This window comes from Dipodomys merriami, unplaced genomic scaffold (assembly GCF_024711535.1).
Source record: "Dipodomys merriami isolate MVZ:Mamm:240054 unplaced genomic scaffold, mDipMer1.0.p SCAF_21, whole genome shotgun sequence".
In the NCBI taxonomy this organism is placed as follows: domain Eukaryota; kingdom Metazoa; phylum Chordata; class Mammalia; order Rodentia; family Heteromyidae; genus Dipodomys; species Dipodomys merriami.
In genome coordinates, this window is record NW_027203493.1 from 31,154,609 (window position 1) to 31,180,246 (window position 25,638).

Genomic DNA, 25,638 nt, shown 5'->3' on the forward strand with positions numbered 1-25,638 from the left:
ATAAGTCAGGTAAAGGGTACGTTTCCTTTTGTACCATGTCACCCCTTCCCTCACTCTTCTATTTTTCATTTTTTGAGAAATCTCAAAACTGTCTACCATAGTGGTTATACTAGCTCACATTCTCACAAATAGTGTAATAGAGTTCCTTTTTCCCATATCCCCAGCAGCATTTATTGTTTTTATTCTGGATGATGTCCATCTTTACTAGAGAGAGATGGAATCTAGTGTTGTTTTGATTCACATGTCCTTTATTGACAAAGATGCTATACATTTCTTCATGTACCATTCATGGCCATTTTTATTTCTTCTGAGAAATATCTAATATAAATCTCTATGATTTATATTATATATTAGTTAAATTATTGATTCTTTAGGAATTTAGAATTGAGCTCCTTGTATATTCTGGGTAGCAGGCCTTTGTCAAATATAGCTGGCAAAGACCTCTCATTCTGTAAGCTGTCTTTTTACTCTAAAAACTATGTCCTTTATTGTGCAGATTTTTTAGCTTTAAACAATCCTATTCGCCAATTTTTTTCTCCTATTTGCTGACCCCTCAGAATTCTACTCAAGAAGTTTCTGCCTCTGTCAGAAAGTTCTAATATTCTTATACTTACACAGTCAGGTTCATTACTGTATTATTCTATTCAATGCAGCCAAGATATGGAAACAGCCCAGATGTCCTACAACAGGTGAATGGCTCAACAAAAGTGATGTGTGTATATGAATATATATATATATATATATATATATATACACATATGAATTTTACTCATCCATCAGGAAGAATAATATGTCATAAGAAAATGCATAGACTTAATAATAGTATTAAGTCAGACTCAGGGACAAAGGACACATATTTTCACTCTTATGTGGAAGTTAGATCTAAATTATAAACACATATGAAAACGTATGCAAGGTCCTATTCATACATATAAAAACATACTGTCTAAAGTATGGTATATGCAAGATATGTTTGCCATGGTGTAACTTCTCTGAACAAGTAACTAAAAGTTTAACAAAATAAATACTAAGAAACAGAAACGTGGTCAGGAAGAGGGAGGTAAAGGATAGTGGGGCAGATGAATGGAAGAAGAAAGAGTGGGAAAATACAGTCATTATATATATATATATATACATATATATGTATATATATATATACACACACACATATATATTAATGCAACTATGTAATTTGAGGGGATGGGCTCAGTTGGGAGAGATGGGGGAGATGATGAAAGGGATAATATTGATCAAGATATACTGTACTCATAAACTGATATATTGAAGTCAAATCCATTTGTACAACTGCCTAAAGATAACATTTTTAAAAATAAAAAGTAATCAAAAAGTGAGACTTGGATAAAAGGAAGCAGTAGCTTGTCATGGCAGCTCAGTAGTGTTCCTGAAGCCTTTCAGATGCTCCAGAATACAAGCCTTAGGACACTATCACCTAGCACCAACAAGGCCTTCCTGGTGAAGAATAGGAAGTGGAGATGGGGCAGGGGACAGGAAGAAGACTGAGCTGAAGCTCTCTACACCTGCCACAGGCCTGAGCCTCCTATCCCTACATCTTCACATTTTGCCACTCAGCTCCAGTGGGTGTCCTGAGGTCTGCATTTCCTTTGACTAATTACCACCCTTGAGCTCTGTGCCTCCCCTAAATGGCTCTTGGGAGCTGTAAGGTCCATTAGCTGTGAAAGCCTTTGGCAATCTCAGACTCAAAGGAGACAAATGTGGAAACAGGAGCCCAGGGAACTGTCCGCAATAAAACTCACCTAGATGTGCTTAATAAAAGGGAACAAACAGCAGCTAGCCTGCCCCTGGCAGAACTGGATTCATGCCAGATGTTTAACTAACAGGTCCTTAGAGGGGCCTCAATGGGCCCAAGGAAGGAAAGGGGGGCTTCTTTGGGCCTAGAAACAGGAAGCAGTCTTATTGCCAGCACAAGAAGCCTCTTAATCGTTTGGCCCTGTCCCCTTTCCTCCTTCAAGCATGAATCAAGCCTGTTGCTAAGAAACTTCACAGTCTCTAAGGAGAAAACATCTCAATTGATCCACTCTCCTTAATCTCATGCTGATGAAGTTGATACCCAAATGCCTGATTCAGAGACTGGTAACAACAGTCAAACCCAAACCAGTGTCCTTTACTGCTCCCAAACACAAGCTTAAATAAGCCAATCTGAACACACCATAAAGGCCAAAGAACTGATGGTCCAGGACCCTCAAACTAGCTCCCTATCCCAGGATACAGCTTTGTAAACCTGAGCGCTTACTATGTGCCAGAATTTGTGCTGTAGTAATAGGAACCCAGGGATAAGTGACCCTCTGCAGTGGGAAAGGTGACTCATATCCACAGAGAACCATCATGCAGAGTGTCCTCCAATAAAAATGCTCTACTTGGAGAACCTGGAGCCACTCTGGACTTAAGGGCACACATTCCAGCTGAGGGAGCCCCTTTGGGCTCCTCTGTCTTCATCTCATTTTAACACTAAAAGACTGCTTCTCCAAGCCAGATATCTGGCCTGACTGTATCATATCCACTTGTAAATCATTTGAAAGAAATTTCAGTGCCCCAACCAAACCCATTCTATCAGAATCTCAGGAGAGGCCTGAGAATCTGCTTTCTTAACAGGTCTACAGCTTACATTCATTCTCCAACAATTTGGAGATTATCATTCTCTGTCCCTTTGTCTGTCTGGCTCTTCTCTTCACCAGCCACTTTGCAAGCCTGGGCCCACAGCTTTGTTCATTTTGGCTGTTCCAGGACTGGCATACATTGGGCTTTCAGTAAATAGGTAATAAATGCAAGAAAGTAAATTGGACCTAAGCCTCAGGAACCAACATAGATTTGAGGTGTTCCTGAAGACTAGTGAAAGAAGAGGAATAGTGTAGTAGATGGGAGGCGTTGTGAGCAAAGGCAGATAGGGGAAAGTAGAGCACTAAAGAAACAAGCCGGGATAGGGGCCAGGAAAGAGGTGACACTGTCCAAAAAGAAATGTATTCTTTACCAGATTTGTGTAACTGTAGTCCCTCTGCACATCATCTTTATAATAACAAAAAAATCCAAGTGAAACAGCAAGCACAAGAACATAAATTCCATATATTCTTTTTTTTTTTTTTTTTTTTTTTTTTTTTTGTCCATAATGGGGCTTGAACTCTGGGCCTGGGCGCTGTCCCTCAGCTCTTCAGCTCAAGGCGAGTGCTCTACTGCTTGAGCCACAGCACCACTTCCGGTTTTCTAGTGGTTTATTGGAGATAGGAGTCTCACGGTCTCTCCTGCCCGGGCTGGCTTTGAACTGCGATCCTCAGATCTCAGCCTCCTGAGTAGCTAGGATTACAGGCGTGAGCCACCGGCGCCCGGCAATAAAGTTGTGTTCAAAGTATCTGGCATATTTGTGGTGCTGAGGAATCAAACCCAGGGCCTCATGCATGCAAGGCAAGCACTGTACCACTGAGCCACCTTCCCAGCCCTTAAATTCCACATATTCTTGACCCCAAGAAAGTCACTCCCATCTACTGTGAACCATGATTCCTTTCTGGTTTCTTAAAGGATCTATACAGCTTTCACTATGCAATTACTAACTTCTCACTGTCTTGATTTTCTTCTATTTTGCTAATTGTGCTTCAGATTTCTTCTGGTAGTGAGCTGCTTGTGAAAAAAATGTTATCATTTCAAAAGAGCATATGTATACAGAGAAAAGTTACAAGGGATAACAATAAATGGGAACACCTACTTGTATATATTTATATGCCAAATATTCAGAAATTCTAATCTTAGAACTAAAATTAAACCAAACTAATTCCCTACATACTTTCTTTACTTTAATGCCCATGATTTTCTCTGGTGGGCCATTACCTTGTGTTTTGTGCCCATACTTTGTTTCCTTTAAAGTTATCTCACCTGTATGCTGTTTGGTTTTACAAGAATTTCTATTTGATATAAATGGGATTGGGTACTTAGGAATATGCTTCCTTCTCCAGGCAGCATTATATTTATGGAAACTCCTCCTGTGGTTGCATGTGGCTATAGTCCTTTTATTTTCACTGCTGTTATGGTGACTCAAAGTATAAATCATCTGCAATTAACGTATGAATCCTCCTGTCAATGAGCATTTGAGTGGTTTCTGAGTTTTTGCTATACTGAACAGTACCACTATAAATGTTCTTCTGAATGTCTTCAAGGATTATGTGTAAGCTTCCCTAGGGGTCTTAATATAGAAAGAAAATTATTCAGGAATAGAATTTGGACATCTTTAGCTTTGTCAGTGCAGCTAAATTGTTTTGTAGCATAGTTGTAGCAGTTTATATACTCTTTAGCAATGTGTAAGATTAACTCCTTCCCTGGGCAGTAATGGCTCACAACTATAATCCTAGCTACTCAGAAATCCATGCAGAGGATTGTGGTTTGAGGTTAACACAGGCAGAAAAATCCTAGGAACTACTCCAAAATAACCAGTCTACCAGGTGTTTGTAATCCTAGCCACTCAGGAGACTGAGATCTGAGGAGGTTTGCAGTTCAAGGCCAGCCCAGGCAGGGAAGCCTGTGAGACTCTTCTAATTAATCACAGAGAAAAGCCAGAAGTGGTACTGTGGGTCAAGTGGTAGAGCACTAGCCTTGAGCAAAAGAAGCTCAGGGACAGTGCCCAGGCCCATTGTTCAACCCCCCGAACTGCAACAAAAGCAAAAACTTGATTGAAGGTATGATTCAATGGTAGATCAGCAGCAGAACAAGCAAGTTCAAGGCCATGAGTTCAAATCCTGGTATTGGCTTAAAGAAAAAATAGATCACTTCATACTCATATTAATTTTTGGTATTGTTATTTTGGTATTGTTCATTAGTTGAACAATGTTTTTACCTACATTGAAATTTTATCTTTAAAAAAGAGTATAACAATATCAATCTTATAGAGATTTTTTTCTTTTTGTTTTTCTTTTTTTGTCGAGGCTGAACTCTGCGCCTGGGCACTGTCCCTCAGCTCTTCAGCTCAAGTCTAGCACTCTACCACTTGTGCCACAGCCCCACTTCTGGCTTTTTTCTGCTTATGTGGTGCTGAGGAATCAAATCCAGGGCCACATGCATGCAAAGCAAGCACTCTACCACTGAGCCAACTTCCCAGCCTGAGATTTTTTTTTCTTATAAAATGGTTTTGTGCCGGGCCCTGGTGGCTCATGCCTATAATCCTAGCTACTCAGGAGGCTGAGATCTGAGGATCGCAGTTCAAAGCCAGCCCGGGCAGGAGAGACCGTGAGACTCCTATCTCCAATAAACCACTAGAAAACCGGAAGTGGCGCTGTAGCTCAAGTGGTAGAGCACTCGCCTTGAGCTGAAGAGCTGAGGGACAGCGCCTAGGACCAGAGTTCAAGCCCCATGACCGACAAAAAGAAAAAAAAAGGTTTTGTTTTGTTTTTTATACTAGCAACACCAGAGGACTATTCAAATCATTAAATGAGAGGCTGTGTGTGCAGCACCTGCCACCATCATTCCACCCACAAGTGGCTTGCGGTCATCTCTCCTAAACTTGGTGTCCCTAACCTTAGCTCTCTTCTCTTCCATCTGCTTTGCAGATTTTTCTTGATCTGAGCTCCAACAGAGAGTCTCAGGCTTTGGGATAATATATTAGTCAGCTTTCTATCACTGTGGCAAAGTACCTGAGAAAATCATACTTTAGCTCATTGCTTCCGAGGTTTTATGGTTCATGGTCACTTGGCCTTCTTGCTTTAGGTCTGTGGCAGCACAGTGTATCATGGTAGGAGCATGTGGCAGAGAAGTCTTGTTCACCTCACTACAGCTAGGGAGTATTGACAGTGATGAGGGAGCAGGGTCCCCCAGATCCCCTTCGAGGACATTCCCCAGTGATCTAAGTTCCTCCCACTAGATCCCACCTCCTAAAGGTTTTTAACTCCTAATTATGCTACAGGTATGGCATGAAACGTTTTCTTTGGGGCCTTTGGGAAGATTTGTTGTTGTTACTGTTGTTGTCTTAGAAACACTCTGGATTTATTTATTGTGAGGGAATATTTAGCTACGTATGGTTTTAACTTATACACAGCTTTGGGAATATTTATAATCCAAACCATAACACAAGGGATTCACAAGTTTGACTCACTTCTTTGAACATGTTCTGATCATGCCAACCAGAACTGGAATTTTTTAATGAGAGGAAAATGCTAACTGGCTCAGAATAATAAAATAAGTAATTAGAATTCTTTAACAAATAGAGTAAGCCAGGTGCCGGTGGCTCATGCCTGTAATCCTAGCTACTCAGGAGGCTGAGATCTGAGGATCATGGTTCAAAGCCAACCTGGGCAGGAAAGTCCATGAGACTCTTATTTCCAATAAACCACTAGAAAACCAGAAGTCGCACTGTGGCTCAAGTGGTAGGGTACTCGCCTTGAGCTGAACAGCACAAGGACAGTGCCCAGCCCCATGACCCACACACACAAAAAAAAGAATAGAGTAAAAAATTGGTACCATTCTTGCATTTCTGTTGTTCAACAGATATTTAATACATCATATGCTGAGCTAGGTACTGATGTAGAGATGAAATAGAAATAAATGCTGTAGAGTCAGAGAAGGACAGAAAGATGGCACTAGAGAGAGAGAGAGAGAGAGAGAGAGAGAGAGAGAGAGAGAGAGAGAGAGAGAGAGAGAGAATTGCGGTTGGACAAGGTAGAATTGATAGGGTAGCCATAGTTAAAAAAATATTTAAGAAATTATGTAATTGAGAGGTGAGATCAGTACTCTGAGAACCAACATTGACTCCATAAAGGGATCCATTTCCTCCATGCAAACCACAATAGAAGCCACGGTCAACAGAGTGAATGAAATGGAAGGTAGAGTGTCAGATACAGAAGACAGAATACACCAACTGGACCAAAAAGTGACAGATATGGAAAAATCACTCAAATTAAACCAAAGGGAAATTCAAGAGCAAGCAGATAATGCCAAGAAATTTAACCTTCGCATAATCGGAGTGGACAAAGGTGAGGAATTCCAGAGCAAGGGAATGCAACACCTATTTAACAAGATAATCAATGAAAATTTTCCCCACCTCAAAAACAACCATCTTAACTACATCACAGAAGCTTATCGAACACCCAACAAGCAAGATCCCAGGAGAAACACTTCTAGACACATTATAGTAAAAATGATAGATCTGAATAATAAGGAAACAATCCTGCATGCAGCAAAAATGAAGAAGGAGCTATACTACAACGGGAAAAAAATTAGAATCACTGCAGATCTCTCCACACAAACAATGAATGCAAGAAAAGCCTGGGAAAGCACCATACGAGCCCTGAGAGCCAATAACTGCCAACCCAGACTAATATACCCGGCAAAGCTAGCATTCACATTCGATGGAGAACTGAAAACTTTTAATAGCAAAGAAAAACTAAATGAATACATAAACATTAAGCCAGCATTACAAAGAATTCTAAGAGAGGGGACACAACCTGAAGAAAGCAACCAGGAACTGGGACCTGCCCCAAACAGGCATTACTCAAAGTCTAACTGAGCAAGCACAGGAGGAAAGGAAAGAAGAAAAACTTAGGAAAATGGAATGGCAGGGACAACAATGCATCTCTCTATACTTTCTCTTAATATAAATGGGCTGAATTCACCAATTAAAAAAAAACGAACTGAGGACTGGATCAGAAAACAAGACCCATCCATCTGTTGCCTTCAGGAGACCCACCTCTCAGCCAAACATACAAACAAACTCAGAGTGAAGGGGTGGAAAAGGATCTACCAATCAAATGCCCCCAGTAAGAAAGCAGGTGTAGCTATCCTGATATCTGACAAAATAAACTTTTCATTAAAATCAGCACAGAAAGACAAGGACGGACACTACATATTAATAAAGGGAACAATCCAAGAGGAGGATATAACCATCATCAACTTATATGCCCCAAATATTGGTGCACCCAGATATGTCAAACAAATGCTCTCAAACTTACAGAATAAAATAGATCCCAATACGATAATACTAGGAGACTTTAACACACCACTCTCACCAAAAGACAGGTCTACCAACCAGAGAATTGGCAAAGAAGCTACCAAATTAAGAGAGGCCATACTTCAAGTGGAATTAACTGACATCTACCGAGTATTTCACCCCAAAACAACACAGTACACATTCTTCTCAGCGGCTCACGGAACTTTCTCCAAAATAGACCATATCATAGTTCATGCAAGGAACTTAAGCAAATACAAAGGGATCGACATAATCCCCTGTATCCTATCTGACCACAGTGGAATCAAGCTAGCTCTCAATAACAAAGCATACCGCAGAAATTTCTCTAATACATGGAAATTGAACAGCACACTCCTTAACAATGCCTGGGTACAGAAGAGATCAGAGAAGAAATAAAGCATTTCCTACAACTCAATGAAAATGAAAACACCTCACAAAGAAACTTGTGGGACACAGCAAAAGCAGTCCTGAGGGGCAAATTTATTGCCCTCAGTGCCCACATCAAGAGAATGGAGACAGACCAAGTAAATAATCTCATGTTGCAATTAAAACAGCTAGAAAAACAAGAAAAAATGGGACCTAAAGCTACTAGATGAAGCCAGATAACCAAATTAAGAGCAGAGATTAACCAATTAGAAAATCAGAAAACCATAACCAAAATAAACCAAACAAAAAGCTGGTTCTTTGAAAAAATAAACAAAATTGATGGCCCGTTGGCTAGATTAATTAAAAAAAGAAGAGAGGAAACCCATATTAATAGGATTAGGGATGCCACGGGAAACATCACAACACGTACCCAAGATATCCAAACAATTCTAACAGACCACTTTCAAAAGCTATACTCTCTAAAGGAAGAAAATCGGGCAGAAATGGATGCATTTTTAGAGAAATACAAGTTGCCCAAACTGAGCAAAGAAGAAGTAAACCAATTAAATAAGCCAATATCCTATAATGAGATACAGGAAGCTATCAAAAGTTTTCCAACAAAAAAAAGCCCAGGACCAGATGGATTCACAGCAGAATTCTATAAGACTTTTAAACAAGAACTAATACCCATACTCCTCAAGCTCTTCAGAGAAACAGAGAAGGAGGGAGCTATCCCAAACTCATTCTACGAAGCCAATATCACACTCATCCCCAAACCAGACAAAGTCCCAACCAAAAAGGAGAATTACAGGCCAATTTCCTTGATGAACACAGATGCAAAGATCCTTAACAAGATTCTAGCTAACAGAATCCAGAAACACATAAAAAAATAATACACTATGACCAGGTAGGCTTCATCCCAGAGACACAGGGCTGGTTTAACATACGTAAGTCAATAAATGTAATCCAACATATCAACAGAGCCAAGGTCAAGAATCACATGATTATCGCCACAGATGCAGAAAAGGCCTTTGATAAAATTCAACATTCATTCATGCTAAAAGCTCTGGAGAAAATAGGAATAGAAGGAACATTTCTAAAAACAATAAAAGCCATTTATGACAGATCAATAGCCAATATTATACTTAATGGGGAAAAGCTACAACCAATTCTCCTAAAATCAGGAACAAGGCAAGGTTGCCCACTGTCTTCACTCCTAGAACCCTTAGCCAGGGCAATAAGGCAAGAAAAAGACATTAAAGGGATCCGCATAGGGAAAGAAGAAGTTAAACTATCCCTTTTTGCAGACGACATGATACTATACCTCCACGATCCCAAAAACTCCATCCCCAAACTCTTAGAAATCATAAATCACTTCGGCAAAATAGCAGGATACAAAATAAACCCACAAAAATCAGTTGCCTTCCTATACACTGATAATGTACAGGAAGAGAGGGAAATAAAGGGAGCAACCCCATTCACAATAACCTCCCAAAAAATAAAATATTTAGGAATTAACCTAACCAAAGATGTAAAAGAACTATTTAATGAGAACTATAAAAAGTTAAAGAAAGAAATTGCAGAAGACACTAGGAAATGGAAAGACCTCCCATGCTCCTGGATAGGCCGACTTAATATAGTAAAGATGGTAATACTTCCAAAACTAATATACAAATTCAATGCAATTCCTATTAAAATCCCAATGACATACATCACTGAAATACAGAAAACAGTCCAAAAATTCATATGGAACAACAAAAGACCTAGAATAGCCAAAACAATTCTAGGGGATAAAGACAATATGGGAGGGCTATCCATGCCGAACTTCAAACTCTACTACAGAGCTATAATAACAAAGACAGCATGGTACTGGCACAAAAACAGACCAGAAGACCAATGGAACAGAATAGAAGATCCAGAAATAAATCCACAGGCCTACAGCCAGCTGATATTCAACAAAGGAGCCAAAGACATACAATGGAAGAAACACAGCCTCTTCAACCGCTGGTGCTGGGAAAACTGGGCAGCCACATGCAGAAAACTAAAAGTGGACCCCAGCCTATCACCATGCACCAACATCAACTCAAAATGGATTAAAGACCTTAACATTAAACCTGAATCTCTGAAACTACTGCAGGACAGAGTAGGAGAGACACTTGAACTAACAGGCACAGGAAGGAACTTCCTGAACAGAGTCCCAGGGTCACAACAAGTTGGAGAGAGACTCAACAAATGGGACTACCTTAAAATAAAAAGCTTCTGCACAGCTAAATCTATCGCAACCAAGCTAGAAAGACAACCAACTAATTGGGAAAAAATATTTACCAGCAATATATCAGACAAGGGGTTAACATCCTGTATATACAGGGAACTCAAGAAACTAATCCCTCCCAAACCTAACAAACCAATTACTAAATGGGCAAGGGAACTAAAGAGGGACTTCTCAAATGAAGAAATAAAAATGGCAAAGAAACACATGAGGAAATGTTCATCATCCCTGGTGGTGAAGGAAATGCAAATAAAGACAACCCTGAGATACCACCTTACCCCAGTCAGAATGTCCCACATCCACAAATCAGCCAACGACAAATGCTGGAGGGGATGTGGAGAAAGAGGAACCCTATTATACTGCTGGTGGGAATGTACACTTATACAATCACTTTGGAAAGCAGTCTGGAGGGTCCTTAGAAAGCTAAAGATTGACCTCCCTTACGACCCAGTCATACCACTTCTAGGCATCTACCCTGAACAACAGAAACCAATATACAAGGACACGTGCACCTCCATGTTTATTGCAGCACTGTTCACAATAGCTAGGATATGGAAACAACCTAGATGCCCCACCACAGATGAATGGATCCAAAAATTGTGGTATCTATACACAATGGAATATTATGCAGCCATTAGAAATGACAAAATAATGGCATTTGCAGGGAAATGGATGGAGCTAGAAGGAATCATGTTGAGCGAGGTAAGCCAAGAACGAAGAGACAAACGGTACATGGTCTCCCTGATAAGTGGATGCTAAATCCAAAATGTTAGGTGATATGACAAAACTAACAAGACTTAAGAAACAAAGAACTCCCACTCATCTGGTTGAACCACTACTAAATATCCCCATGCTGCTGATCACATATATGGTATATAACATGTGAGCACCGTTATATATTACAGACTGTGATAGACAATTTGCTCCAGGAAAGTTAGAATGAACTTGTGACTTTAAATGAGCATCATTATTCCACAATACTGTGAATTTCCGGAAATTATGTAATCACTTAATCACAATCAAAAAAAAAAAAAAAAGAACCTCGGGGAAGGGAGGAAGGGAGGGGATGGTAGGGGGAAAACAATGGAGGGGGTAACAATGTTCAAGAGGAAGTGTACTCATTACCTCACTCATGTAACTGTAACCCTCTGTATAGTATCTTTACAATAAAAAAAAAAAGAAATTATGTAAAGCAAACTCCAGCCTCTCGTTCCCTTCTACTTGACCACCCTATAGCCCTTACATCTGCTAGGAACTGTATCTTGGCCATTTCTCCTCCTAGAACACCAGGATACTATACTCTGGGAGATCATCCCCTCCTGGCTAGCTGCTTCTCGCTACCTGCTTTCTTATCCTCTCCTCTTGTGCTTTCCACCTAAACTAGCACTACACAAGGTGTTTCTCCCAGCCTAGTTTGCACCATATTCAGTAAATGGACTCAAGTCCAACTGGCCTTGATGACTCACTATGATGTACCAGCCTTGACGTTCTTTCTCGAGATCCATATCCACATTTCCAAACTGTGACTGGATTGTTTTAAGATTAATATCACCATAGAATAAAATACATAATGTTCTTTCCCTTTCTAATTTGTGGGGCCATTTGAAGAGTATTGCTGTTTCTTTAAGATAGTATAGAATTTAGCTATGAATCCTTTGCCCCTGGGTTTTGCTTCGTTGGAAGGTTTTTACTACTATTTTAATTTCATTGCTTGTTATACATCTATTTAGATGTTTTAATGTCCTCTTGCTAAGTTAAGGTTATCTAGAAATGCATCTATTTCTACATGATTTTTCAGTTCATTTGAATAAATATTTTTGATGTAATCTTTTGATTTAATCTTCTGTATTTCATTTGTATCTGTCATGATATTCTCATTCTTCTCTCTCATTTTATTTATTTGAGTCATTTTCCTTCACTTTCAATCATGTTGGCTAAATACTTATCAATTTTATCTTTTCAGAGATAAAGATGTTTTTGGTATAGATTTTTAAAGTCTCTAATAGATCGTTGCCCTAATCTTGATTATTTTGTTCCTTCTCTTGATTTGGGGTTTAGTTTGTTCTTTTTGTCCAGGAGCTTAAGATGTATCATTAGAGTATTAATTTGAAGTGTGTGCTCATGGCTATGAACTTGCCTCTTGGAATTGCCTTTGCTATATCCTAGATGTTATGGAAGGTTGTTGTTTCATTTTCATTATATTCTGGAAACTCTCTTATTTCCTCTCTTATTTTTTCTATGACCTACTGGTTTTTTGACAATGTATTGTTCAGTCTCCATGCTTTGAGTATTTTCTTAGTTTATTTCATGTTAAACTCTAGCTTTATTGCATTACAGTCTGACAGCACAATGGAAATCATTTCAATTTTTTTTATACTTGCTGAGACTTGCTTTCTGTCCTGGAAAATGACCTATTTTAGAGAAAGTTCCATGGCTCACAAGTAGAATGTATATTGTACAGCTGCTGGATGAAATATTCTATAGATGTCTGTTAGGTCCAAATGGTTTATAGTGTCATTTAAGTCTAAGGTTTGTTTGCTTATTTTTGGCATGGATGATCTATATAATCTTCAGAATGGATGTTAAAGTCTTCTACTATTATTGTGTTGAGGTCTGTATGTTTTTAAGACCAGATGTGTCTATTTAACCAAGTTGAGCACAATGAAATTTGGTACATAAACATCAAGGATTGTTAAGTATATTTGATAGAAATTTCACTTATCTGTTTATTTAATGACAGTCCTGGGGCTTGAACTCATCCTGGGAGCTATCCCTGAGGTTTTTTCCTCAAGGCTAGTGTTCTACCATACCTCTATTTCTAGCTTTTAAGAGTCTCACTGACTTTCCTGTCCCTGAGCTCCATTCTCAGATCTCAGCCTCTTAATTAGCTGGGATTACAGATGTGAGCCACCAGCACCCAGCAAAGTTCCTTTTATTAATAATTAAGTAAACTTCTTTGTCCTTTCTGCTGCCATACCACCCTGGTTTAATACCTCATCTATAAAGATATTCAACCCATTGATTTGATCAGGTTATATGCCCATCACCTGACTAGATTCCAACCTCTCTCTCCAAGCAGCTGTTATGTGAATCTTGGTCTTCAGCATTCGGCATACAGCAGTTGACTAAAGTGCAGGCTAAATAATGAAGAAACAGAGACCCAGAGAGGCAAGGAGATTGCTCAGGCTCCATGACAGGTTAATGCCAGGGTCAGACTGGGACTCTAAGCCTTGCTTTTCAACTCTTTATCCTGTGCCTCCCTCAGTGGGGCCATTAAGGAAGAAAGAGAGTAACTAGGTGCAGGCCAGGTTAGCTAGGAATGCTCAGCTGTGATTGACCCAGGAGTAGCCCAGCCTGAAGCCAGTTCCCTCAAACTGTAGTCCCATTTCAGGAAATTCCCCATCTCCAAACCATCCATTTCCCATCCCGAGTCATAAACTTGATGCCAAGAGAGCAATCTAATCAAACCACTTGTGTATCCTTATAAAGGAATTGCTGCTAGAAGCACTTATAGATAATTAGCTTTCATATGGAATGGGATGGGCCTGGGAGTGAGGCCAAACTTTCCTCATGGGTGAGTATACAAGTGGCAAGGAAGATGGTCTGGCCTGGTCATTACCTGGGCAGCAGGGCCAGTGCAGCTGGAATGTGGACACAGGGAAAAGCTGGCAAATGCTGAGGTTCTCCTTAGGGAGTAAGAGAAGCCTGGAAGCCATGCAACAGATAAACCCATGCAACTTATAAACCTTGTCAGATTTATAAGCAGTGTTCTTCTCCTCCTGCTTTTTGAAAAAGTGTCAGTGGTGGCTTTTATGCAAATATTAAAGGGACACAAGCTCGTCTACACAGGGTCATTGTACATCACTAGTACTGATCTACATTTATTAGTTTTGGGGTATGTGTTTAGTTTTTAGGGAAAGACAGAGAAGTTGGTTACTAATTTATAACAAACAAAATTATGTAATTGCAGTAAAAAAAATCATCCACGGGAGACAGAAAATGACCAGTAGACTCCTAATTTTTTCTTTCACCTTTCTGTCCACTTAAGGATTGGGAAACACACACACACACACACACACACACACACACACACACACACACACACACACACACACACACACTACATTTGGTAATAGTAAAGCAACTAGAATTCTGTTTATGGGGTCAGACAAAGTAGGTCAGGTTGTCCAGGGTATAGCCAAAATAATATTCATTTGTAGTCAGAGAGGGAATTGAGACCAAGGAAGAGTCAAGGGACAGAGCACGGCCTTTGATGGGATAATGAGCCCTCAGGTCAGATGCAGAAACTGAATGTAGAATTTGAACAGGTAGAGGCAAGGCTCCCTTTATAAGAGCAGATTTTTTCATCTTAGCTATTCAGGAGGCTGAGATCCAAGAATCATAGTTTAAAGCCAGCTTGGGCAGAAAAGTTCATGAGACTTTAATCTCCAGTTACCTAGCAAAAAGAAGGAAGTGAAGAGTAGCTCAAGCAATAAAGCTTCCACTTTGAGTGAAAAGGCCAAATAAAAGTGCATGATCCTGAGTTCAAGCTCAAAATATGAGTTCAAGGTACAAAATAATTAAATAAATAAAATGGTAAAAAATTAAATTAAGTATTTGTTTCATGGAATGGTACTACAGCTGGCATTTCAATAGAAAGTTACAGAATTAAACAGGCCTTCATAACATAACATCCTTCATTAACTCAACATAACTCCGACTCCATTCAACCTGTATTGCTGTTTCAAATAAGAACTTTAGGTTAAAAACTAAGTGATAAAGTGGATAGGTACAAATTTTGATGTGTAATAGGGAATGGAACAATAGGAGAAAATGATTATGTAATCAAGTTAATAAAGCAAAGGAGAGGAAGGTACAGAGGCAGAGAAAGCAGAGATAAGTTATTTTGGTGGAGAGATATGATTCCTTGTATCACTCAAGAGTATAAATAGAAAATAAGTCCTCTGTTAGCAAACCATTTTACTTAGAGTACATTTCAGGCAGGTGATCTGAAAGCACTGGGATAGTTCCCCTTTGGGTCAGGATTACTAAACATGTTGATATAAAAACATCCAATTTTCAGCAAAGCAATGCTGGGACTTGAATTATACCCAAAGTGCTTCCAGATCATTGGCTTTCAGAGGATTCCAAACATCTGTGAAAGGTTTTAATATATTAATATCTGAACTTTACTACCAGAAACCTGGATTTAAGTAGTTTATAATGGAGTCTTAGAATTTTTTTTATTTTTAACCATCATTCATGTAAGTCTAATGGACATTTAGGGCTTAGCACTGGTATCCTAAAAATACCTGTGGTACAAGGAAGTTACAGAATCCCTGGAATGGAAAGAGCTTGGCTATTTGCAAACTTTGTTATTTATGTTCTTTAAGCCTCAGTTTTCTAAGCATTAAAATGATATCATACTCAACAATGAGAGAGTGAATGAGATATTGGCAGCATCCCATATGAGAGCAGGAACAAGACAAAGACATATATCATCAGACTGCTATTTAATGTGTGTGGTCAATGCTATCACACACAAAGAAGAAATAGTAATATATAAGGATGAGAAAAGAAACAAAACTGTCAGCCTTTATAGATCCCATGATTGTGTATATAGAAACCCTGAAAAAAAGACTCCACATAGAGCTCCCCTATGACCCAGCAATCCCACTTTTGGGCATTTACCCAAATGTTCACAAACAAGACCATACTAAAGCTACCAGCATGACTATGTTTATCGCAGCATTATTTACCATAGCTAAGATATGGAACCAACCCAGATGCCCCTCAGTAGATGAATCAAGAAAATGTGGTATATATACACAATGGAATTCTATGCCTCCATCAGAAAGAATGACATTGCCCCATTTGTTAGGAAATGGAAAGACTTGGAAAAAATTATATTAAGTGAAGTAAGCAGGCCCCAAAAAACATAGGTCCCCTGGTTTCCCTTATTTGCAATATCTAGTACATGTCTGAGTCAAGTAGAAAAGGTCAGATAAGTTGATGTTAGGGAAATGAACGCTAAGATATGTATTCAAATGTTTTTTTTTCTTTCATGCGATTGTTTCTAACACATTTCTAAGATTATTTCTTTATTGCTTTGTATGTCCCTTCCCCACAGTATAACCCCTCCTTTCACTGTATTTGATGTCGGTATAATTTGTGGAGGGGAAGGGGAAAAACAAATCATTTAAATAGGGATACAGGTAGACCCATTGCAACAATGAGATGTACAAGTCATTATGTTGAAAATGAACTTTACAACTTTGGTGCAGGGGGGGACGGGAGGGAAGGGGGAGAATTGGGGGGGGGTGGGAATACCATTGTAGACAATATCTAAACTGTATCTTCTATGTGTTAGCAACAACAAAAAGATCTGCAAGTGACACATGACCATCAAACACAGCTAGAAATCAAGCTAAAAGAAAGTGCAAGGCAATAACTCTCTTTCTGTCTGACACCTTGATGAGGCCACAGTGGTTGGTAGCTACCGCTCTCTAGGCTTCACGATGCCACTAAAGGATGACAAGAAGAAAGATGTTGGAAGCTGGCAAAGACAAGAACCAGTAAGTAAGTCTAGGGGCAAAACTAAGAAGTGGTCCAAAGGCAAAGTTCAGGACAAGCTCAACCACCCAGTCCTGTTTGACAAAGCCACCTACAACAAATTGTGTAAAGAAGCTCCCAACTGCTGTGACTTCTGAGGCTGAAGATTCATGACTCCCTGGCCAGGCCAGCACTTCAGGAGCTCCTTAGTAGGGAACTTATCAAATTACTTTTAAAGTACAAAGCTCAAATAAGTTATACTAAAAATAATAAAGGTGGAGATGTCCCAGCTGCTAGTGAAGATGCACGAACAGGTCCAACCAGCTGTATATTTGGAAAAATAGCACTTTATTAAATTAATGCAGGCAAGAATGCATTTTATATGCCACAGAATGGAGAAAAATAAGGGAAGGAGTGAATAGAAGGGCAGGGAAATGTTGGAAGGATGACCAACCAAGATGCTTTGTATACATAAATTGCTTTGTTAAATGGCAAAAATTCAATACATAATCTAAAATTAAGAAAATTGAGGTAAGGAGTTGGGTGGGAGGGGTGTTTGAGAATGTTCAAAGCAATGACATTGTGATCAAGAAGTTCTATATTCATAAACTGCACTGTCAAATGGCAAATCCTTTGTACAACTAGTTGAAGAAAACATTTTTTTAAAAGATATCAACACTGAAAACTCAAAACCTTGCTGAAATAAAAGACAATCTATGTAAAGTGGAAAGATGTACTATGCTCACTCTCTGAAATACTATATTGCTTGAGATGTCAATTGCCCAAAAATTTATTGAGAAACTTAAAGGAATCCTACTCCAGGTTTTTATTTATGTCCCAAGCCTGTAATTCGAGCTATTCTAGAGACTGAAAATGCGAGGACTGTGGTTTGAAGCCAGACAGGAAATAAAGTTCACAAGACCCCTTTTCAACCCATAGTTGTGCATTGTGACATGGGCCTGTTATCCCTCCTTCACTGAAGGCTGATATTGGGAAGACTGTGGTTTCAGTGCAGCCCTAGAGGGAGAAAAGTTCACATGGCTCTATCTCAATGGAATGTACTTGTCATCCCAGCTCTGACAGGAAGACTAAAATAGTCAGATCACAGTCCAAATGCACACCTATACAAGCAGCCAGTCCCTATCTCAAATATAACCAGTGCCTAAAAGGGTTGAAGGCCTAGCTCAGCATAAAGGTGTCTGAATTCAATCTCTATCACCACAAGAGGAGAGAGACAGAGACAGAGAGAGAGACACAAAGACAGAGACAGAGACAGAGAAGAAATATAAAAGAAATCCTCGTCAAAACATTAGCAGGGCAAGTGGTGCTGTGGCTCAAGTGGCCTTGAGCTGAAGAGTTCAGGGGCAGCACAGTGCCCAGGCCCAGAGTTCAAACCCTTGACCAAAAAAAAAAAAGAAAGAAAGAAAAGAAAATTAGCAGGCATTTTTGTGGACATTAACATGCTGATTATAAAATGCATATAGAAATGCAAGGATATTAATAATTGTCAAGACTCTTTTGACCTTAAGGAACAAAGTTGAAAGATTTACACAATTAAATGTCAAAATTTATTAAACTACTGGGACTCAGTGTCATATTGGCATGGATGGAGAAAAAAAATAGAACAGAGACATTAAAGTCCCAAAGCAGACTTAGACTGTGTATCTGTGTATTATCACTTTACTTATAATAAAGACATTATTTCAATATAAGAGAACGTAAAATCATTGCTTTAACTTTAATTTTAATTTTTTATTTTTGTACCAATCCTGGAGCTTTAACTCAGGGCCTGGATGTTGTCCATGAGCTTTGTTTTTGCTCAAAGCTAGCTCTCTACCACTTGAAGCACAGCTCTACTTCTGGCTTTTTGGTGGATAATTGAAGATAAGAGTGTGATGGACTTTTCTGGGCTGGCTTTGAGCCATGCTTCTCTGATCTCAGCCTCCTGAGTTTCTAGGATTACAAGCATGAGCCACCAGCACCAACAAGGATAGTCTTTTCAATAAATGGCCTTAGCTCGACTGAATATCCATGTGGAAAAACACTAAACCTTGGAAACCATTTATAAATTAATTTAAAATAAATTACAAGCCAAATGTGAAAGGTGAAACAATAAAACTCCTCAAATAAAATACAAAAGAAGACCTTTATGATTTGGGAGAATAAAAAGATTTCTTAAATGGATACAAGCAACACTAACTTTTAAAAGACAAGAACAATTCGTTTGACTCTAATAAAGTTAAGAATTACCACTTATCAAAAGACAACATTAAGAGATAAAAAAGCAAGCCACAGGCTGACAATATATATTGTCACCCTACATATCTTGACGAAGGGGTTTGTGTTTAGAATACATTTTAAATGTATAAATCAATAAAGCAAAGACAAAGACCCAATGTTTAAAAATAAAAATCTCCAACCTTTCATGAAAGAAGACAAGCAAGTGGACAAGAAGAATATGAAACAATGCTCAAAGTCAGATCCTATCTGAAAAATAACGAGTGGTAACAATACACCCAAGGATTCATAGGCAAGGGACTTTATGTCTAGCTGTCACAAATCTACAAACAACTTGACTTACATTATTATGCATTCCAACAATAGATTAAAATGCTCTTTTAGAAATTGTATGTGTTCTCTCCTCCCTCCCCTTTCTCCTCTCTCTTGTCCCTCATCTCTCTGTCTCTGTCTCTGTCTGAGTGGGTATGCTTCTATCACCTACTCCTCTTTCTCTGTAAATCTGTCCTCTTTCTCATAGTCCTTCTCGCTCCTGTCTGCCTTTATCTCCCTAGATGCTCAGAGGACCCACCAAAGGACTGCAATGCTCATTCCTGCTCCATGACTTCAGGGTTGACTGTTATTCCCACTGCCATTGTCAGTGCCAGACGACTCCCACAAACAGAAGTCTTCCCTAGCATATTCTGCTCCTAACCTGCACCTCCATGAGTCTTTTCAACATCCTGTTTCTTCTTACTGTCCCCAGGAACCTCCTTTCTTCCAAAGGGAGGGGGTAGGCAGAGTGCCACCTCTCTGGACCCCTGCATGACCCAGCTTCCTCGGTGTCACAAGTTCCCTTCTCCTTGACATGTTTACATGTGATTTTTATTTTTCACAAGATTATTGGGGGTTCAACCAGAAAACGCACACTAACATTTTACTCTACAAATTTACAGAGAGAGAGAGAGAGAGAGAGAGAGAGAGAGAGAGAGAGAGAGAGAGAGAGAGAGAGAGAGAGAGAGAGAGAGAGAGAGAGAGAGAGTTCTCTTCTATGGACTCTAGAAGAACATCTCCTTCATCATATATATATCAGTCCCAGGAACAGGCACCAGAATTCCCCGATCAGCCAACTCATCACCTTCTTTCATTCTAACATTACATCTTACAAAAGTCACTTCACACGTCATATGATACCAGAAGAACCTTTTTTTCTCACATAAGAAAAAGCAAGGCTCCTCAGGATTAGGAATCTTCCTCCTGGCCCATCAGCACACCAGTAGCAAAGAGAGGTTCCAGAGCCTCTCCACTAACCCCCAGCCTCCACTGAGGAGGCAAGGCCAGACTCAACTGCTCATATCCACCTTACCTATTTCAGGTTGAGCCACCAAGCTCATCCTGGTCCACTAGCCTTTGAAGTCAGCTTTGAGATCTGAGGACTTGCACTCGGAGAAAGGAGTTGGATGGAGGGAGAGGAAAATGTGATGCATGGCTAGGTAGTGACAAAGGATGAGCAGAGAAAATTCAACAGAAGTATTTTTAGCCATGCAGCCTGCCACCCTTGCAAGGTAGCTCACAAGGCTTATGATCCCCTCCCTCACTTCCACCACCAATCTCACCTCACACAGGGGCCTGGAACTGCTGGAGAAGGCCTCTTAGACTGTGGTGAGTGGAGTTAGCCATCTTGTGCTCTGGTCTCAGCTCTGTGGCTGGCAGCAGAAGCATTGTGGGTATGCATGCCACCTGCAGCCCCAATCCTCTATTCTCTCAGTTGTGAAGGACATTTATTCAATAGTGCACCAAATATGGATCAGCTGTGTGTGTGTGTGTGTGTGTGTGTGTGTGTGTGTGTGTGTGTGTGTGTGTGTAAGCCACTTCCCTGACAAGAGCAACTAGAATGGGAACATGATAGCGTCTCACAGTGGGGAGGAGGAGGCAGAATCCTGGAGCAGGCATTGTGAGATATGTGTAGGAATGACACTTGCATACAGAGTGAGCACTAAAGTTGGAAAGGGGTAGCAGTCAGGGAGGAGGTGAGAGCAACTGTCACTCTGGTCAAGATAGCTCAGTCTCCAAAGAAAGCCAGGAGGCCCATAGTGGAGCAGAGATAAGGGTAAGGTAACTTAATTCTATGGAGTGCTGATTCATTCCATGGGCCCAGTCTGCAAAGCAGCAATCTATTATCATTCTACATTTACCCAGTGAAATGGGCTCAGAAGAGCACAAGGTCACATAATAACTGGAGATGCTGGACAGCACACTCAGACCTGAAGCATTGTGCTTAGATAGCACTTAGGTGCTAGGCTGGCAAGGCATGGGTCCGGGGCCGGTGGGAGTGGGGGTTGTGGGGGTGGTGGTGGTGGGGGTGGGGGTGGATTTTATCAGGTAGAAATTGAGGGTCCAGGAAGTTTTTTCTCCAAGAAGGCATGGGGCAAATTCTGAAGGAGCTAGGATTTGGGGCCCATATTAGATCGCGTGCAATATTTGTCTACATCCTGCTCCTGAACAAGGCTGACTCTGGGAAGATGTCCTGTTTCCTTAACATGAAAATTCTTTCCCCTCTTGCTTCTCTCAAAGATATCATTCTGGACCCGACTTCTGGTCCAGAGTCCACCAGCTTCAGCAGCTCTAAGAGAAGGCAGCCTCAGCTTTTGAGCTTTTCTGCTTGTCTGGTAAGATTATCCTAGATGTATACTAATTATTGAAAATAAGGGAAACTATGGGACCTATGTTTCTTTGGGTCTGTCTTACTTCATTTAATATAATTGTTTCCAGCTTTCCATTTCCTAACAAATTGGGCAGTGTCATTCTTTCTGATGGAGGCATAGAATTCCATTGTGTGTGTGTGTGTGTGTGTGTGTGTGTGTGTGTGTGTGTGTGTGTGTGTGTGTGTCTGTGTGTCTGTGTGTCTGTGTGTCTGTGTGTCTGTGTGTGTATCACATTTTCTTGATTCATTTATCTACTGAGGGACATCTGGGTTGGTTCCACATCTTAGCTATGGTGAATAATGTTGCAATAAACATAGTTGTGCTGGTAGCTTTAGTATGGCCTTGTTTGTGATCTTTTGAGTAAATGCCCAAAAGTGTACATATGACCGTATAAGATGGTACTAAGTAAAATGAACCCCAAGATAGGGACATGCAAGATTTTATCTTTGTTGCTGTTGTTTTTAATATATATATAATGTACTATGTGATCTTTTTGGTTATTTCATATGTTCTGCTCCCATGGTATAACCCCTGTTTTCAGTGTATTTGATTCCAGTGCCCTGCATCTTGTATATACATTTTTCTAATTTGGGGAGGGGAAAAGAAATAACAGAATGCTGAAACAAGTATACAGGTTGACCCATTGTAACAATGAGATGTAGAAGACACTATGTAGAAAAAGGAGGGGGTAACAATGCTCGATAGGAAGTGTATTCATTACCTTACTCATGTAACTGTAACCCTTCTGTACAGTATCTTTATAATAAATACATAGATTTAAAAAAAGAAGAAAAGTACAGAGAAGGCAGCCTCAGGCTGACAGGGTTGTCACTAGTATTCTTGTCCACCAGGGGCCGCTCTTGCACAGTGCATGGGGTCCTGCAGAGTCAGCGAGGCTGGAGCCTGCTCTTGAAAACACACTGTTGTATTTAGGCACTCAAACTGTGTAGCAGCTCCATCCCTTCTCCACACTCAGTTTAGAACTGTCAGGGAGCATGCAGCTCTGCTCTTTGTAACAGACAGTACTTGCCTATAATCTCTTGCAAAGTGTGGAAAGCAGTGTGCCTGAATTTGCTCCTGCCTTTTCACATCCTGGCTCTCCCAAGCACCTCTGCCCCTAGCCTTGACACAGACAGACAGGAAACTTGGCATACTTCCACATTCCCTGTGGGATGTTACAGTGAGAGACTCGCCAAAGGTGAGTTGTCAGTCCCTCCTCCTCTCTGCCTGTCAGAGAGAGCTCACCTGGGGTCCTGAGGCTCTCTAGACATCCTCAGCCTATTTTCAGAGAAGTTAAAGGCCAATGAGAGGGGTGTGGGGTATAGAAGAGTTCCCAAAAGGTGAAATGACCATTTGGGACCTCCATCCTGAGCATTCTCTCTTTCTCTCTGGGAGTTACTCCAAGGAAAAGAAGGGTTACAAGTCAAAATCAACTGCTTCCTTAACAGATATTTATTATCTGACTCTCCCCCACTTACCTTCCCTAAATACTAGAACTGATCCTAACAGGATCGAGGCACTGCCTTGACCTTGGGTCAGCAGACAATGACCTCTTTTGGCCAATGGAAGAGAGGAGAAAACCTATGAATGGGATTCAGTGAAGGCTCGAGGTCTTCCGATGTCCATCCATTCTATACTCTATTTGTTCATCTATAAAATGGGATGCAGGTGATGAGTATCCCTGCCTTCCTTGCAGAAGGACCACGAGGTATTCAAGCAGGCAAGGGGATGAGGGAGTGTGGGCAAAGGTTTTGGGGTGGAGTAGAAATGAGCCATTTGTGATCTTCTCCTGAATGTGCAGGGCGAACCCTGTCAAATCCTGCCAAACTGTGTAGCCTCTCTACAGTCCCCTTGCAGCCCACTCCCTCCTGCCCAGGGTTGCTGAAGTTTTGAAAGCTGGGCCCAGGCGTTCCTGCCTCCATCTCTCAAGGAGAGTGAGTGGTGAGGAGCTACACAGAGAGAGACGGCAATACTCCCGCCTGTCACTCATCCCGGGGAATTTTCTTCTTGGACTTGATATTGCGTCCTCCTCCTCTCTTCCGCTCATCTTTAATTTCTTCATTGATTTTCATTAAACTCTCCCCTTGGCTACAGCACAGGGTAAATTAACTCCTTATTTGAAATAAAATAAAACAAAAGGGAGGGGATAGGATAAAAGGGCACTTTTTGAAATTGAGTTTTTCTGTGGTCTAAGGCTACAAAAAGCAATTTCTAGAACTGTCTGGGTAGATAGCTGGGATTGTCTGAGTAGTTGACTTTAAATGCCCCAGCCCCTGACCTCGTATAGTTCTAGCTATAAGTTTGTGCCCTCCACACCCCAGTCCTTCATCTGTACCATAGACCCCAGGCCACCTCTAGTCCCATCCCCCTCAGTCCCATTCACTGAATCAGAACTGCCCAACCTTCCTTTCACCCATGCTGGAAGTCTACCAGGGTCACTGAAAACTCCCTAACACTAAGTCTCTTTAGGAGGAATGCAATCTACCCAAAGCATCCTGAAAAGGTGGAGACATAATCAGAGTGTGTCCTCCATGCAGGCACCATGCTGGAAAACTGACCATATTGTTGCTCTATGTCACCATAGCAACCCTACAGACAAGGCACTGTCCCTCATAGGGAAGCCATGGGTGAGAGAAGTAGTTTGTTCCCCAACCCTACAGTCCCCTCCCTTAGTAATGTCAGTTCCCACCTGAGCAGTCTACCACCAAACAATTGGGTCTGTGTGCTCCTATTGCCAGTCTAGTTCTGGATCCCACTCTCCACCCTTGGCCCTCAACTTCTTCATTCAGTCTTCTCCCAAATGTAGCATACAGAACTCAGTCAACTTAGAGCTTCACAAGTGTACTGAGCCCAGAGCTCTTTTAGAGACTTAGAGCCCCACAGGCTAACTAGCCAACTGAGGGATCCCTCTTCTCTTCCAATGCCACATTTCCCTGCTTCTTTTCAGGGCAGCATTAAGTGCCTCCTTGGTCCTTCTGGGCCTAGCTCCTACGCCAGTAACCCCAGCCAAGATGGGCCTCCTACCCATGTTCTCTGATGGCCATGGGATAGCCTCCCCACTATATCCACCATTGAGCCAAACTTCCAAAGGGCTGTTATGAAAAGAAAGAATAGAGCCTAGAAGGGCCTTCCTACATTTCTAAGAGGCCTATGGATGTTAACATCATGTCTCATCCAGCCCTGCCTTGCATGTATCCAGATCTACCTCCTGACCAAGTTAACACCCAGAACCTGGCTCTCAGGAACCCATCCCTCATGGTCCCCACCTCGAAAGACCAGCTCTTCCCAGGTGGCGGAAGAATAAAGAGCGAGAGCTTGGAAGCAGCTCAGTTTTTGCCTGACCACAGGTTCTACACATTTATGAGGCTCCATCCTGGAGCCTCAGTTCCCTTGTCTATACACAGGAGGAAAGGCTGTGAGGACTTGGGCTCCAGCCACCCCCGGCCACTCTGCACTGCTCCTCTGGCTCCTCTGACTCTTCTACCAGGATAGCCTTCTTCCAAGTGGGCTAGGCCGCCCTGTCCATTGGAGAGTAATCTTACCAAACTGCTGAT

The 25,638-nt window shown here is 40.9% G+C and overlaps 1 protein-coding gene and 1 pseudogene across 1 annotated transcript in view; one reads left to right on the top strand and one right to left on the bottom strand.

Moving 5' to 3' along the window:
• Insc (INSC spindle orientation adaptor protein) overlaps nt 1–25,638 on the bottom strand; it is a 97,756-nt gene that overhangs the window by 25,298 nt on the left and 46,820 nt on the right. The gene's annotated exons all lie outside the window — the stretch shown is intronic.
• On the top strand, nt 17,129–17,517 carry LOC138834103 (small ribosomal subunit protein eS25 pseudogene; annotated as a pseudogene).